This window comes from Protopterus annectens, chromosome 2.part0, assembly GCF_019279795.1.
Source record: "Protopterus annectens isolate FY-2018-M chromosome 2.part0, PAN1.0, whole genome shotgun sequence".
Taxonomy (NCBI): Eukaryota; Metazoa; Chordata; order Ceratodontiformes; family Protopteridae; genus Protopterus; species Protopterus annectens.
In genome coordinates this window covers 1,328,537,588-1,328,555,263 of record NC_056728.1, presented here as the reverse complement: position 1 = coordinate 1,328,555,263, position 17,676 = coordinate 1,328,537,588, and positions in this window count along the sequence as shown.

Here is a 17,676-nt window from a genome sequence, read left to right as displayed (position 1 = left end):
TGAGACCAGGAAGATAAGTAGCATTTAATCTAAACTGCTGACACAGTTCCCTTTCTTTCAATTTATCCTCCCATGGTCCCCCCTCTAAGGTCTTGTAACATTTGTTCCAAAACAAAAACTGTGACTGGGGTACTCTATAATGTGTTTTGCAAGGGCATTTTTAATATCCATTTTTCTAATATCAGCTTTATGTTCATAAATACGCTCTTTGATTTTCCTCTTTGTCTTGCCTACATAAAAACTTCTGCACAGTTGACATACAGCAGCATAAACCACCCCCATACTGTTGCAGTTACAAAAATTCCTAGATCTAATTGTCATTTGGTTTAACAACAGGTTATTGCCTTCCAGTATGTCATTACAATAATTGCAGAAGCCACATTTATAGGTGCCAGCCCTTTTGTTACTACATCCATATTCACAGTGGACAGATGTGTGCTCAAGATAGTTTTTAATGGTCTTGCCCCTTCTAAAGACCATGGTTGAATGGTCCCCTATTTTGTCTCCGAATTCTTTAAACAAAGAAAAAAATCTGCCAGTCCTTGATCAAAATACCCGTAATCTGAGGGGCCTCATTGCAAAACTCTGTAACAAAGACATTTTGCATAAGAGGCCCATCCACTTGTCTCCTAGAAAATGCACCTGTGGCCAAAGGGGAGGTGGGGTGTATGGGTGTATAAGGGGTACTATATCTCCCTTCATTCTTTTCTCCATTATATTATCTTGAATTGTAGCAACTGTGCCCTTGGGTACCACCTCTTGAGTAACATGTGCCACAGCATCTCACATTCTTCCACAAAGTTGTTGTGAGATGAAACCATTTTGGCCAGTCTAATATATTGGCCTTTGATAATTCCTATTTTTTGATGGAGAGGATGGTTGCTCTCAAAATGTAGTAAGTTGTTGCTGTGTGTGGGTTTTCTGTAAATTATGCTAGCCCACTGTTCATTCTGATAATCTTTAAAAATAGTAACATCCAAATAACTGGTACTTTCCAACTGAATGGTGTGAGTAAACCTCAAAAAAGATGTAGAGGAATTAATAAATTCCATAAAATCCAAGATCTTCTCTGGGGTCTATCCCAGACGATAAAAATATCATCCAAAAATGGAGATATAATTTCCAAGGTTTAACCTCATAGTGTCTGAAAAGAACATGTTCCTATTGCAGCAATACTATGTTGGCAAATATGGGGGCATGAGATGCCCCCTTGGCTACCCCTTTTTTCTGCCTGTAATATTGTCCCTCCAGAAAAACAAAGTTATATTTCAGAACCAATTCCATGCATAAAATTAAAACATTAACAGTGTCATTGACTCAGTGTATTCACATAGAAAATCATGGTACCATTCTAGACCTTGTTCGTGTGGTATAATGTTAAATACCTCAATTACATCCACTGCTAAAAAAACACAGTCCCTTGAAAATTCCAAGTTTTTCATTTTACACAAAAAAATCCCATGAGTCCTTGCAAATGTGTTCAAAAGGTTCCAAATACTTTTTTAACAAAGGATCCCCGTAGACCCCAAGGGAGTGGATTTTGGATTTACTGGCATTTACATTTGGTCTCATTGGTGGGTCAGCAATGTTCCTGTGAATCTTGGGGATCCCGAATATACACGGGACAACAGGATGTAATACCCGAAGAAACCTGTGTACATCCAGTGTGATCTCCCCCTCTTCCACCATGTCTTGCAGAAAAAAATCAATTCTGCAGTATGCCAATTTGATGTAACTCAATGACATCTCCTCATACAAATCACAATTTGTGGCATGGCTCATCATTTTGTACAAGTAGTCTTCTCTGTTCATGACCACTACCCCTCCCCCTTTGTCGGGGTTCATGAACCTTAAATGTTTGTTCCTAGCAAGTTGAAAAAGCAATGTATACTCATGGTTATTCAAGTTACTTATGTTATTACGGTTAAATTTACAAAGGGCTCTGAAATCCAACTCATCATTTTTTCAAACAATATTAAGGGCAATGGCAATGGGGGGCTAAATGTGCCGCTACGTTTCAAAATATTGCTAGTAAAATCTGTTTGACTTCCCAATACTAGACCCAGATTAATTTTTCTGAGGTACAACTTCAAGTCAATTAACAGTGTATCTATTTTAAATTGAGCAGAAGGAACAAACAACTCACCCTTGCTGAGTAGATCTGCATGTTTAACAGTACATTCAAAGTCGCTGTAATTTAATAGTTTAAAGTCACCTGAATGATTAAATATCAACAAAGGACCTTCTGTGGCATTTTCCCCTTGAAAGTCAGACTCATCATTGGTTAATGCACTAAGTTCCTCAGTTACGCTGTGCGATATCTCAGTGGTTGCTGCCACCTGTTTTCCTGATTCCTTTTCCACTGGTTGTGTGAGACACTGTTCGGTCTCTGATTTTTTATTCTCTCAGAACAGCAAACAAATTCCCCCTGCCCTGGGAGAGAGAGAATAAAAAATCTTTTATAAAACATTTCATGATAACAGTTTCATTCTACCTAGGAAATGTATCAGCTTGTAACTTAATTTCTAGCAGGTTTCTTGCTTTTTAAGAGTATTTTTATAATCCACCCCTCCATAATCTAAAGCAACATGCTCTAAGGCCATAAAGCAAAGCTTTTCAAAAGTATTACATACTTGAGAATGCTTAAACAAGGTATTACATTCATTTTTTATTTTAATGGAATACAAATGTTCCTTGGTTCTCTTGGACAACTTACAGGTGGCCATACCCATGTAAAAAGCTTCACAGAAAGAACAAATGATCATATATACAAGTCCTGTGGAATTACATTTGAAGCATTCCTTGATCATAATGGACCTATCTAAATGTGACAAACAAATATTAGGTCCTTCCATTACAAAACCTTTTCTAGTATGACCCTCACATGACATAGCTAGCCAGGCTCAGCACTGAAGATAATGTACTTCTGTGGATCCAGAACTAAGAGATAGAACCTTTCAAGTTTACTGCAACAATTCACTTTCCACTAAGTCTACCCTGAATTCAGAGTTACTTAAGGCTCAGTTTTAGGCCCTCATTTATTTTCCATATTTATCAATGACATTTGTTTCGACTGTTCTTCCTTCCTTCTTTGAACCTAACTCCCCTGTGCTGATATCATCCTACTACTGGACCAGAACAAATCATTCAGTTCCCTACAAACCAAAAGGCAGACAAAATTCCTTGACATCTGCAATTGGTCATGTTCAAACAGGCTACTTTTTTACCCTAACAAAATCAGGGCGATGGTCTTCTGTACTCCATTTAACTAGCTTCATTACTACCTCTAACACTTTAGACAATTGTAATAACAGTACCCAAATGTCAAAGAACACAACTATCTTGAACTTACACTAGGTCCTTACCTTCACAGGAAGAACAAATAACCATATATACTAGTCCTATGGAATTACAGTTGAAGTGTTCCTTGATCATAATAAACCTATGTAAATATGACAAACAAATATTAGGTCCTTCACAGTGGGAGTGGGTTTGCACTAGGGTTCAGCTCTGAGCCCACTGCTATTCACAGTGGTGATGGACTACATTAGCAAACAGGCCAGAGGGGACAGATCAACAAGGTTGCTGTATGCAGATGATGTGGCATTTATGGGCAGGCTCTGAGCTAGAACTTCAGCAAAGGATAGGGGAATGGAATGCAAAACTGAAGGCACATGGGATGAAACTAAGAATAGATAAGACAGTGGTAATGGCAGCAAATAGGGGAAATCAGAAGAAGATGAGAATTGAGATAGAAGGGAAGATAGTGGAACAGGCTAACAGCTTCAAGTATCTGGGAGGTGTGGTTGTGGAAGTCTGAATGAAGAGGACAAAGCTAGAAACAGAGGGGCTGCAGCCAACTGGTACATTGTGTCAGGTGTGCTACATGACAGAAGAATGCTAAAGAAGCTGAAGAGTAAGGTGTACAAAACAGTGGTGTGACCAGTACCACTGTATGGTACAGAAACCTGGGCAGTAAAGGCAGAGCAGATGAGGAAGCTAGATGTGATGGAGATAAAGTGTCTGAAATGGGTGGTAGGATGCACATTCTGGGACAGGTGAAGAAATGGGGACATCAGAGCAGAGACAATCTGGTGAAGAAGATTTGGGACAGGCAGGAAGAAGGTAAGCAGAAACGAGGGCATCCAGCAAAGAGGTGGATGGACTGTGTGACTCGTGAGTGTCAAAGAAGGCAGGAGTGTGGCATTGAATCAAGAGAGATGACAACAGTTAATCTGACACCCTGACCTCATGCAGAAAAATTTGAAGAAGGTGGTTGATGATAATGATGATGATGATGACATTAGGTCCTTGCCTTAGCTTCACAACTTACAGTGATAAAAATTACCACTGAAAACTTTGTCATCTCAAGCTCTGCTATGGAATCCCTCATTTCTTATTTCCCATAGTTAGACTGAATAGCAAGAAATATATATATATATATATATATATATATATATTTAAATATATATATATATATATATATATATATATATATATATATATATATATTTAAATATATATAGTTAGCCTCTGCTAATGCTTTCTCTCATCATACAACACAAGTAAACTACAGTCTTACAAAACAAAGATTTGGAAATTTGTCCTTCCATTAGACCATTAAAAAAAATCACTGTGATGTTTTAAAAGCTATCTGATGGTCTCCTGTTTCTCTCTTTGCCATGTTTGCTCAGCACCCTACTATTTAGATTTTGAAGCTTGGTTACTGCACTCCTATGAGAAGCAAATTGCCGCTAAGCAAACAAAACTACACCTACTCAGTCACACACAACATTGAAACCAGAAGGTAATTTAAAAAAATTGCCAGTTAAACTACAATGTGACAGCGGAATGTAAGAGGAAACTGAAGTAGTCAGGAAAAACCCACAAGTGCACATAAGACTGTGCTGAGTCCATATAAGCATACCACAGTGAAAAACGAAATGGGAAAACCACACCACAGTGAAGAACGAAGTAGGAGAACCAAGTAACAATGAAGAATGAAAAGCATTGTGAGGCAATGAGGCTAACACATGCACCAGTGGGCAACTCTAACAGAAAAAACGTTTCTCAAATTATTCACATGCAACACCAACATCCACAGCTGCAGGATTTCAACACAGAAGTATTCAGAGTGGCAGAAATGGCAGAAATGGAGGATGGCTTGAAGGAGGAGGTGAGGTAGTATATGTAAACCCAGTCCATGTATTCTCATGATGTCAGTAAAGCCTAATAGTGAGAAGTTAACACTAACTCCCGGATTCTGCAAGTATTGCATGGCGTGCAGGATTAGTGCAGGAGCTCCAGCAGGCAATATGTCTGTCGTACAATCCAGGAATAACCTGTAGGGGCGTGCACGAGCGCTTCTGCACTAGTTCTGCACGGACTCAGCCCCTGTATGCAAATTACCCCATTTGCAGGAGAAATCCATGCAAATGAGGTGAATTTGTGATCCAGGAAGCTAGAAACCGGCCATGCAGGACTACTGTAATCTGCAGAAATGTACTCCACCAGTAACGGAGTACATTTCTGCAAATTCCAAAATGGAGCCATGACAGCTCCAAATAAAGGGTGGCTACCATTTATAAAGCATGCCAATGGCCAATATAAGGCCATTGACATGGAAAACAGTTGAAAAAAAAAATCAACTTTTATTTTGTTTAGCTGATCTCAGCTATTTAAGCGTAGGGCAGTAGTGCACAAATGGGATCGGGGGGAAAATAAAAAAAAAACTAAAATAAGCATTCAAACTAAAATCACTATTCTGCCATTATAGTCAATGGCAGGCAGAAGAAAACATGGCCAGTGAATAGTGGTTGCTAAGGGTGGAGGCTCAGTGTAAGACATGTAACTATGCATTAGCAGGCAATCCTATGCAAATGAGGGGAATGATAGTGAATACCAGATTTCCCCTGGACCTCCTCGTCCGTTGGTCCTGCACCACATTTTGGTGGAACCACCTCAGGGGATGGGACTCACCCCCCCGGGAGCCGGTGGGGACAAGAAGCTGTCACCTGTCACCAGGTCCGGGTCGTAGTGCGTATAGAGCTCGATCAGCAGTTTGGAGATCTTCTACGCCAGCTCGAGGGCTGCATGTCGCATCTAGAGGGTCGGCCTGGCTCTCCAACTCAGCCTCCAGCACAGCCACCTTTGGGGCTGTGAAGGTGCAGTGGTGACAGACCATGGGTGGGGATCTCAGTCCCACTATTTCCACTAAGGGGCTCATGGGCTTCTGATTTCCCAACACCCCTCCCCATCAAGGTGTTTACCCCCCACATGTGTCATATACCGCCCCTGTATGCATCTTGTTTGTCTTGTCTGTTAACCTACTCAACCTACCTCCCCAAATATACCTACTATCCCTCCCCAACATCCAACTCTCACCTGAAAAAAATAGGGCAATCTGTTCCCCCCAAATATCTTGCCCCATACATAGCTGTCCATTTTGCACACGTGTCCACTGGACACATGTAATCTAGTCTAATTGGCATCACAACATATTACTGTTGTCCTCACCCCTCTCTCAGGGGTTTGAGTGTCCAAATCTACCTCCAAAGTTAGTGTATATACACAGCTATTGCTGTAGACGAAATGGGCAGCTCTGGACCTTCCCTACACCCTTCTGCACATCCTTAGCTATTTCCCACTGTTGTTCCCTCTTTGTGCCCCTTTTTCACCACTGTTCTATCAACCCTTTTTTCTTTTCTTTTAAAAAAATTAGCTCGGCGGTAAGCGGGATTGAACACGTTTAAGCAGTAGTAAGTGGGTTTAAGCCTGTTTGTGCGGGAGTAAGCAATGCCTACACAGTTTAAGCAATTGAGAAGCTAAATCAGTATAAGAAACTGTAACCAGAAGTTAGCAGTGCTTACCTCCACACAAACCCACGCAAACCTGCTTACAACTACTTAAAAGTGCCTTAATCCCTCTGTATCCAATGGCCCTTGTTCTGCCCAGCAACAAAATAAACAGCCTTTGCAAAGCTCGAACCCAGGACCCTGCACATCATAGCCAAAGTGGTTTACCACTAAGCCATGTCAGATACACATAACCCTCATGTTTTCACAAACATATCATCCAGCCCAGTCATTCAACAGTACAGGAAATGTATTTCAACATGTAGAGGTATGTGTGTGTGTGTGTGTGTGTGTGTGTGTGTGTGTGTGTGTGTGTGTGTGTGTGTGTGTGTGTGTATATATATATATATATATATATATATATATATATATATATTAATATCTAAATAGATATAACATATCTATATATGTAGATATAGATACATATATAGAAATATATATATATATATATATATATATATATATATATATATATATATATATATATATATATATATATAAACATATATACATACATATGCATACATCTATAGATATATATGTCTACAGCTATATGTGTGTATATATATATATGTATAGATATATATATATATATATATATATATATATATACATATATATATATATATATATATATATATCAATATATATATGTAAGCATAAATATATAGCTATATAGGTATATACAGACATACATCTGTAGATAAAAATGGGAACATAACAAAACATATATGTCCACATGCAGCGTTAATGGGGTAAGGGGGCCCAAACAACATATGTCTTGTATGTATAGATACCCCCCAGCCAAACACATCTGCCCTGCAATACAATACCAACTGTTGCAGATCCCATAACCAGGACCTGACACAACATGGGCATAAGATGTTAATAGTACTCCATCCCACCTGTAAGATGTCAGGCTGGTATCAGTCACATATCATGCAGTACAGTCTGGCTACCATAGGGAATGTACAATGTGAAGCAATCAACATTCTTAGGATACATATACACAGACGCATATATGAAGATACATATATATATATATATATATATATATATATATATATATATATATATATAGATATGTAACTACACATACACACAAAGAGATATGTATTGGAAGATACATATGTAGAAGTTGCACATAATATGGAACAGCCACTATGCCTACAGTTGCCACCTTACCAACTGGACACTGTATGAGCCACCCATACAAATGACAATTGTTGCCTGCAACATATACCCACAGAGAGGTCAAAGTTTTATTTGTGTGCTATTGCAGTTGTATATGCCATGTCATATAGCTGTTTACACAATGACATACAGTCAGTGGAGGGGCGAGAACAGGTGGTGAATGATTTGGAAACACAGATGTCAGCTAACATTATCACTAATAGTGATGGTGATTTCAAGATTTTAAACTTAAGTGATGCCAATGTTGATTTACAATGGACTGAATTGTTCCAAAAAGGGCTTAATTGTGTCCCCACAAGGATACTCTCAATTGAAACTGCTTTATTGGAGTTAAAAATCTTTGTGAGGAAACTCAACCTCAAAGTATTTTTTGAGAATGAACTTAGTACCACACAAAGTTTTCAATGTAAAAAATCTAGTACGTTCAATCCCCCCTTGTACCCCATGCTGCAAATTTTTGAAAATGTCTGTGCCAACCAAATTAGAAGGTTGGTTAAGCATAGTAAATATGAGTACATTTCCAATCTTACAAAAGATTAAAACAATTTACTTAAACAGATTTGTGACAACAAAAGCCTTACGGTAATGAAACCAAATAAGGGAGGGGGGGGTTGTGGTTATGGAACAAAGGGTCTACACAGAAAAAATGTTGACACACTTATTTAGTGAAAGTTATGAAGAGACATCAGTCAATGAGCTGAATATAGCATACAGAAACATTGACATCACTTTATATGATTTATTAATGGATGGTCAACTCACCATCAGTGAATTTAATTTTTTAGAGCAAAAAACACCTCGGATACTGACAATTTTCGGTATCCTTAAAATTCACAAAAATATTGTCGACCCCCTCTAAGACCGATTGTTGATGCCAAGGCATCCGAGACTTTTAACTTGGCCAAGTTTGTTGATTTTCATTTAAAGAATGTTTTGAATAAATACCAACATGTCCTCAGGGACTCATGGGGTTGTCTGAGTAAAATAAAAGACAGTTTGTATAGTGAACAGTTGATTTTTGCAACCATCGATGTAAAGGATTTATTTACTGTCATTCCCCATGATACGGGTACACTGTGGTTCTATGATTTTCTGTGTTCCAACACCAATTTGGGGCATGACAGGATTTTAATGTTTAGAACACTTATGGATTTAATTCTTGACAATAATTTCATTGTGTTTGACAATCAATATTTTAAACAAAAAGTTGGAGTGGTAATTTGGGCAGCATGTGCCCCTCTATTTGCCAACATGGTTTTAACACAATGGGAATGTAATGTAGTGTTCAAGAGTAATTTATTTAAGTTTTGTAAATTTTATGGCCGATTTTTGGACGGCATCCTTATATTTTTGGAAGGTTCACAAGAAGGTTTAGACATGTTTTTTGACTTTCTGAACAAAAGTACAAACTTAATGTCCTTCACTATGGAAGTTTCCGTGGACAAAGTTCATTATTTAGATATGGAAATTATGAAGGATGTTGTAAATAAATGCTTTATTTCCACCATCTATAGAAAACCCACTTTTTCTAATACCTTATTACATTTCAAGAGTTGCCATCCCCCCACCAGAAAAAATCACTGGTGAAGGGACAGGCTGTGAGATTGGCAAGGATGGTGAGTGTTTTTGAACAATTTTTAGAGGAAATTGGGACATTGAAGTCTATGTTATTAAGGAGGGGTTACCCTAATTCATTCATTGACCCCATATTACAGGAGGTCACTAGAAAAAGACTGGAAGGGTATTTCTTTCCTCTTTTAGGAACTAATGTGGAAGCCACAGTTCCCTGTAATGCAACAAGTGTTAGTACCAATCAGGAGTTAGAGGTGGAAAGGGATTTCAACGGGGCCATGATTGTTACATTTAGTCCCTTATTTAAGGACATTAAGGATGTCATTAATAACAATTAGTGTATACTACTGGATGATGAGGAACATAAAGAAAAAATGGGACATGAGCCATTGGTTGTGTATAAAAGAAACAGTAATATCAAAAATATTTTAGAAACAAACATTTACAGCGGTAGGGGAGGTAGTATTAAAAAATGTGGGCATTGTCCACAATGTTGTTATATTATGGAAACAGATTGTATTCACATCGAGGGGTATGGTGAAGTAAAGCTGAGACAAAAGTTCAACTGCTTGACCAAATGTTTAGTCTATATAGCAATTTGTCGGGTATGTGCAAGGTTTTACATTGGTAAAACCAAAAATGCTCTTAATAAACAGATATATCAACACATGTATGATATATGTAAGCTAAATTTGAGTAATGCTTTGGCTAGACATGTGTTTGAATCCAGTGGTCATTCTTTTAGATTTTTCAGGTTTGGAACAAATTGTGGATAAAGACATGAGGGGTGGGCCAAAAGATATGTTTTTGGAGTATAGGGAGTCAGTGTAGCAACTTTGTGTTAATGCCACGGTCAACCCCGGTCTTAATGAGACCACATCTATATCCAGCCTATTCAAATTAAAATCTGAGTTTCACATGTGACCACTGTATAGTGTGTTTTACACACTTGGGATTTTGTCATGGTGTGTATATTTTATTTATTTTTTATATATTCACAAACTGGTATGTTCGTACACATAAAATTGCATCTGTTAATATGTACAATAGTCTATTTTGGTTTCATAGGAGCTGCATAGAAATGTATTTATTATTTAGTATGGCATTTTGCACAAGCTGAATCTAATGGGTGTATATGTTTTTTTACAAAGACAACTTGAATTTATTAACTTATTTATTTGAATTTGATGTCAATAAAATATTGTTTTATTTATTGGTGATGTTCACATCACATAAATTATATGGATTGTATAAAACAAATTATAAATGCATTCCGGTCTGGTATTTTTAAATAATTCCACTTAACTTAATTATTTTTTTATCAGTTAGGGGGGAGTGGTATTGTGACCATGTGACATTGTCTATCTATTTAAGTATGTTACTTCTTTTCAAATGTGTTTCTGATGAAGTCTGAGGCTTAAGGCCAACAAAAGCGCTTAAAACAATAAACTAGTTGCTGTGGTTTTATCGTTGTGTTTCTTGCTTCCATTCATTTGGATAGTTTGGGGTTTTTTATGCTTATTGGAAACTGACATACATATAAACAGAGTAATGCAACTGTGAAACAGTTATATTAATACAGTACTCCAGAAAGGTTTACATATGTTGCTGTCCAAGCTGAGGCCTTCAAGTAGTATGATAGTAAAGACAGACTGGTCTACAGGATACCAATCAATCAACAGTAAGTAAGGCAGATGTATAGTCCAGCAGCATCTATCTACACTCTGTACACAATTCCTAGGGGGGTAAAGACCTCAGTTGACAGAATGGGATGTATCTGTTACATATCAAGGCATAACTGACACCATCACAATCACACTGACAAACAGAACAATCTGTATAGCAGAAGGCAGGAGGCCTGCATTTACCCAAGGTAAATTGTATGGTAATGTATGGAAATGGATGTAGCCATGTGCTGATAGCACTCAACACACACACTGCCAGTAATATATCTGACACAAGACCTGTGTGGTAGACAGACAATACATAATAGGCACACCTCTGGCTATCAAGTGGATAGGCCCACAGTTGAGAGCTATGAAGACAGACTGTATTCCAAGTTAAACTAGTATGTACACACAAACCCTGTAAAACCGGTGCTATACAGTGGATACAACAACACTATCTGTAGTTCTGGAACCTCCTACAAATTTGTAGCTGGCCTGAGTGTGCAGGTTCTCCTGTAAGAGGAATTCCAACCTGCTGTCGGTAACACTTATGTCCACACACAGGAAGGATGTCCATCATACAGGAAAGGTAAAGGCACCATGCCCACATGATGTAGGGATTTATAGTAGTTGGTTGCCATGACAGTGGTAATTGGAAGTACTACACAACATGCTGCATGCAGGTAGCAAGTGGAGGACACTGATTGGTGCAGAGGCCATGACCTGATCATGTGCATCACCTACAAATTCCATGCTGCAATCTATGCAAAGCAGCTCATTCCATTAATGGAGAGAGACTGAGAGAGGGAGAGACAGAGAGAGAGACAGACAGAGAGACAGAGAGAGAAAGTGTGCTTGTAAGGCACAAAAAGAGAAAAAAAAGCAAACCATCCAGAAGAGACTGCATTCCCACAACAGGTATGTGAAGTATATATGTATGTAACTGACCGTAGTACGTGGTCCATAATAATGGGATAGATGATGTGGAATGATTTATATGTGCCTTCAGGTGTTGTTGTTGTAATGATGTTCAGCTGAACAACTGCTAAGGACAATAGAGTCCATCCCTGTGGGTAGTGGGCCATACCCGTCAACCATGCAGAGCAGCACTGACTGATAAGATGTAAGCCATCATAGTGTGTGCTGTGTAATGGGAAGTATGTATATTATGTGGCCAATAGATGGTGGTGGAAGTAATGCCATACTGATGGACACATGGGTTCCACAGCCCACCTCTTGCAGGATACTCAAGTTAACCTGTATTGTAGCATGCAGGAATGCAATAGGTATGTAATAGGGTTACCTGCAATCTGGTCCTACATATACCCCCCCCTCCCAATGTCAGGCTGCGTCCATATGTGGCACCTGTCTGTGTTGTAGCAAGGCAGAACAGTGCAGCTGTGCAGGAAGGTGTTGTGAGATTGTGGACCTGATGTCTGAATGTACCCCACATATAGGTATGCATATGTGCACACACGTATATATATATATATATATATATATATATATATATATGGTTCTACCTGACTTCACCGAAACACCAAAACACCGACAACGAATCACCAAAACCACACATAACCCAGTACAAAAACACGAAAAAATTCACATAACAAACATAATATAAACGGACGGACACAAACACCAAACCTTATACACTTCACACACCACAATCAACAAACAAAACACATTCCCCATCCAAAACCACATACACAACACAAGCACACCAAAATCCCTGCAAACCCACACTAAACCTCACATACACAACTACCTACAACCCTGACCCAAACCCTAACCTACTAAGGTCCCACACCACCACTACACTTACCTGACCCCCTCCCTAACCCTAACTTACTTATCCCGCCCCCTACCTGCAACACACACTCACCGGCACTAACCACCCCTAACTCACTTATCCCGCCTCTAACCAAACACATTTCACCATCAACACATCTTACACCCTGACTAACCCCTAACCCTAACTCACTTAACCCATTACACAGCCTTTTCCCATTTCGCATCCTCCTCGCCGGTGTGCTTCATCCGTCGGGTCGGTCTTCTGCACTGTCGATCTTCTGGGTCCCGTCGCGTCGGTCTTCTGCACTTTTCTCTTCTCTGCGGCTTCCGATTCGCTGTCGTTTTCGCGTGTCGATGAAGTCAGGTAGAACCATATATATATATATATATATATATCTATATAATATATATCTATATATATATCTATATATATACATATATATATATATATATATATATATATATATATATACATGCACATGTATGTCCACAAATATACATATATCCATGTGTAGACATATATATGAACACATATATGCAATATCATATATATCTACACATCTATAGATATATACCTATATGCACATGTCTACATATATACAAACACACACAAGCGTATATGTATGTAAATACATGTCCCCTATATTACTACCACAGTGCTGCATTCTATGTGCGAGGAAACAGCACATGTAGCAATACACACAGATATCTACAGCTGTCAGTGTCTGCAACGTGGATGGGTATGTCAGATGTGAACCTCTTGTTGAGACCACATTGCCGTTGTCTGTAAAGTATGGAATGGGAATATGGGGAAGTATAGCAGGTATAGTTGTGGAGGTGGTCAGATGGTGTGTATGTTCTGTGATGTGGATGCCCCATTGGCCCCAATATGGACACAATGGGATCAAGCCTCCCACCCACTGCTACTCACAACAGCAGTCCATGTCCAGAAGGTGCCTGGCCTGGAGGCTGAGCAGGAGGAGAATGTGGACCCTATGAATGTGTACTGGGTGCCTCAAGGTGATGTAGCACATCCCACATGTGTCTGTGGGGCCCGGTATGGAACAGACCCTGGACCTGACCTCAGGGGACAGGAATATGTCTGTGTGTGCCCCCAGAGGGGTGGGATCAACATCCCCTGAGTTGGTTCCACCTGATGGTACTGCTGGACCTGTACATGAGGAGGCCCCAGGGTGGGTCACACATGTGATGTGGCCTGGTAACATGGGCAGATGAGTTTGGAGAGGTGGTTTTGCTGGCCAATAGTACATATACAAGCTATTGTGTCACTGTTATAGAACATATGTTGGTAGTAATAGTCTACACACGTCCAATAGCATGCAAAGATAACCCCAATAACACAGAATGTCAGATGTGCAGCAAACACATAGTAAACATACTACAGGCATATATGGAACCATTGTGGCCCTGACAATGGCATGTTTGTGAATAGTCAGTAACAGGTCAGCAATCATAGTGTCCGCACAGGGAACATGGCTACAAACACATTGCACAAAGCATGGTACAGTACAATATCTTCCCCACTGGTAGGTATGCTGTAGCCATACCTATGAAGTTGTGCGTACAGTTTGCTGTCACTGATATGGTATAGAACTGTGGTAACCTTGCTGCATGACTAGCTCACACCTGTGTCCATCTTTATGTCTTTCAGGCACGATATCCCATGGAAGGCTGCCAACCTACACAGCAGCTGAAAATGAAATCTTGCTGAATGACCTCATACAGCACTACACAATCTTGTTTGGGCTTGCTGCCCATGATCAGCAGGAGCGAACCGCTCTGTGGAATGACCTAGTCCACAGGGTCAATGATGTCAGATTGCACAACCGCAGTTATGAGCACGTCCGGCATCATTGTTCTGACCTCCGGGCATTCCATCCATCCCCCCTGACATGTGTGGAGGAGCACCTAGCCAGCCTTGTGGCACCTGCCTGTCTGCACAGCCAGCAACTGGCGGGCACCTTTGTGGAGGTGGTTGCCACTCACACACTGGCTGAAGAGCATGCAGGTAAGGCCACAGGGAACATCAGCAGACCACTGTTGCATATACATCTGCATCAATACAGGTAGATCATGCATATCTGACATGTCATAGATATATTTTGTTGCTGCATAGTAGTGATAAACAGATGTGCATATGTGGTAGTATTGTGGACATGTACTGTTGATGGCCACTGACTTTGCATCTCTCACCCTCTTATGTAGGTCCCTTCTGGATACCAGCAAGGCAGCAGTCTGTAGCTGGTGAGTATGGTTTATGTAGATGCTTGCCAATACAACGGGCATGTAATGGCAATGGTATATTCCATGCACACATCTAACACACCTACCCAGAATGCATGCTGTACATGTACACGTATTGTTGCTGTTAAATGCACAGCATCACAGGGGTGACCATGATGGGGTATTGGAAGGGTATGTCAGAGACCTGCATGATAACTAACATCCTGTCATTGTAGAATTTGTCCACAGGGAGTAACATAATGGTTGGAGACATGGCCTACAGTAGGGACATGTTTGGATCAGCACCCATATATAGTGCAACACCAGTGTATATACCTGTAGAACAATGGCAACTGCTACAGAGTTACACTATGGCATAAGACATTACTGTGGTCCACATTATCAGCTGAGACTAGGCTGTAACATGTGGTGTTCAGTGTATGGGACACTGCAAAGTGACACACATGTGTAGGCTTTACTTGTCATACATCTGCAAAAAGGCTGAACGGGGGGTGTCAGCATGACACACCAGTGCACTGCAGCAGGGATACTAAGGATGCTAAGACTGGCTCTATCTGCACATAGTCAGGTTCAGGAACTGTGGCAGACATAACCCTACCCTCACAGCAATAGTGATCGCAATGTGTGAACACGAAGAGATGTGCACATGAGTAGACCTTGCAATCATGCAGATTAGGGGGACATGTGTAGGGCAGACGGAACATACACTGGTAAATGCAGATGGCCCACGCTAGTATACCCCTGCCAGGACTAGTGACTGCTGTAGTACACATAACAGGATATGCGACACAACATCATGATAAGGGTGTGCACACACATGCCCACACGGAGTGTATGCATTGAGGTCAGCATCCACACATCTAACACAGTCCATAGACACTGCATGTGAAAGTACAGAACATATGTCACATATCGGGCTCATGTACTAAGATATGCAGTGATGTGGTCCCATGGCAGATCAAGGATGGGTGGATCATATGTGCATCATATCAATAAGTGTGTATACACTGCCCATAGCCATGGTATTCACTGATGGTTGTCAGTGTGAGAGTATTGGATTGGTCATACATGGTCTGCTGATGTTGAGAGCTGTAAATTAGACATCAGGAATTCACAAATGACATCTGTCCACATATCATCCCAGGTATGTGTTGCTGGAAAACATAGGGGCTGTGACCATTAAAGTTGACATAATTGAACTGTAGTACACATTCAGCAATGGGTTGTACACCTGTGAGGTGTGGTGCACAGTATATGGCAGGGTGCAGAATAGATGCACAGCAATACTGGTACATAGCTGCAGTGGTATCCAGGGGAAGGGGCATCACCTAGTGACATAGCGCATGCATCACACACATGTATACTGTTGCTAGCATGGATTGACTATAGCTGCACTGCGTGCTGTTGTGTACCATATGTTATGCATGTTGACAGATGGGTAATGGGAGGACTGTGTGTACTATCATGGTGCAAACTCACCTGTATGTGAGTCTGTGCATCCTGGTGGGTAGTTAGTTTGTCTTTAGGGTCACTCTGGTGAAATGGAGGGAGGTTGCTGCATGTAGGATGCATGTGTGCATGTGTGTGTGTGTGTGTGTGTGTGTGTGTGTGTGTGTGTGTGTGTGTGGCCATGCATGCACATGTGTGATTGTGGGGTGTTCATACAGAAGTACCTCCCTTTGGGATTGTACAGTACATGTACATCAACATGGACTGCCACATTACATACCAAGAATACTTGTCATGTATGTAATCACAGGACAGCTGATAGTATAATAAGGTCTGTAGCATGGAACAGGCATTGAGAGGAAAGGTAGACATCAGGTATACACTTAATATTGCATTCAACAGAGAGGTGACCTACAACTCATGTATGCAACACTACTGATGCACTGGGGAAGTACTAGTCAACACCAGGGAGTGTATACATATGACACACCAGTGCGTGATATTATGGAGTGAACATAGTAGCACACACATATAGGAGCCATGCTCATGATGTCTGGACATACACTGGGTGAACACTGAATGACAGCAGAGAGGCCATCTAAAACCACTACACACAGGTCAGGCAGGTAATGTAGCAACAGGTCGTGTGTTGCGATCACTTGTCTAGGCATTTAGAGGACTGATATGTTAATGAGTGGTATTAATGTGTGTATGTTACCAAACATGATGCAGGATGGGGAACACATGGAATATACGTGGGACTGTCTGTAAAGTCACGGACAGGTAGGTATTAGGGTGGTGTGTGTGTGTGTGTGTGTGTGTGTGTGTGTGTGTGTGTGTGTGTGTGTGTGTGTGTGTGTGTGTGTGTGTACTGTTAGGCA